The sequence below is a fragment of the Ictidomys tridecemlineatus genome, chromosome 14 (genome assembly GCF_052094955.1).
Source record: "Ictidomys tridecemlineatus isolate mIctTri1 chromosome 14, mIctTri1.hap1, whole genome shotgun sequence".
NCBI lineage: Eukaryota > Metazoa > Chordata > Mammalia > Rodentia > Sciuridae > Ictidomys > Ictidomys tridecemlineatus.
In genome coordinates, this window is record NC_135490.1 from 10,027,843 (window position 1) to 10,029,054 (window position 1,212).

Below are 1,212 nucleotides of genomic sequence, written 5' to 3' on the forward strand. Positions count from 1 at the left end.
TACCACGATGGGTGTCTTTAGGAGAGGGGATTGGAACACAGGTGCCAACATGCAAACCTAAAGGTGGTCATCAAACACACACTCCATCTGTGTGTCAGGCTGAACTGTGTCCCCTCCACCCCGCCCAGTCCATGTGCTGCCGTCCCAGCCCTCAGCGTCTCAGAATGTGAACGTCGGTTGGAGACTGGGTCTCTGAAGAGGTGATTAAACTAAAACGAGGCCGGTTGGGGTGGTGTGTGGGGGGGGTACCCCAGTCTGACCATCCTTAAAAGGAAACTTGGACACACGGTCAGGGGTGCACATGCACAGAAGGAAGATGGTATGAAGACACAGGGAGCAATGGCCATCTGCCAACCAAAGAGAGGCCTCAGGAGAAGCCCACCCTGCAGAGCCTTGGCCCTCTAGGCCTGGGAACTGAGCAGACACTTTTGTGGGGTTTAAGCCACTTTTGTTTTGTGAAGGCAGCTCTACGTCTAATACATCAGCAGAACCCAGAGTTTGGCTGGGGTATACAAGTTTTGTTTTGTTTTTTTAAAATATTTATTTTTCAGTTGTAGTTGGACACAATACCTTTATTTAGTCTATGTATTTATATGTGGTGCTGGGAATCGAACCCAGGGCCTCACACGTGCTAGGTGGGCGCTCTGCCGCTGAGCCACAACCCCAGCCCCTTGCTTTTTTAATTTTAAGAATGAAAATGTTTATGATTTTCACGTAGCCAGGGTAACAGGAATAATATTTTGAAATATCAAACTTAGAGGTTTCTCATACTCCATAAATCACGCCCCCCCCCCCCAGGCTTCCACCATGAAGGTGAAGCCAAAAACTGCCGGGAGGGAGGTGGGGGGAGCGGTGTCGGGGGGAAAAAAAGCCCATTGATGCACTTTGATTTTCCAAGCTGGCTTTGTGGATTCCATACTAGCAGTTTTAAAATCCAGGCTGTATGGAGAGAGAAAATGTTTATTTTCTGAAGTTTTCACGCTCCTTTTATTCATGGGGCGTTAGAGTTGGTATTAGGAGGTGCAGCTCGAGGTAAAGAGAACTGGGGGTCATTTCCTAAGAGAGGTACTAACTCATAGGAGGAGAGAAAGGAGAGGTCAAATAGAAACCTGTGTCCTGCTCCTCCCCCCAAAGAGGGCCTGTTGGAAACGTGCTGGTGGTTGGGGGAGTCCCAGAGAAGTGGTTTTGGTCCCTGCTTTCCCAGGTACAGAC

General features: G+C 49.1%; 1 non-coding gene across 1 annotated transcript; it reads right to left on the minus strand.

Moving 5' to 3' along the window:
• Positions 1–593: 593 nt before the first annotated feature.
• Trnaa-agc (transfer RNA alanine (anticodon AGC)) lies at positions 594–666 on the minus strand. The gene has a single exon. It is a non-coding gene; the product is annotated as a tRNA-Ala (tRNA).
• Between the last annotated feature and the right edge of the window lie 546 nt (positions 667–1,212).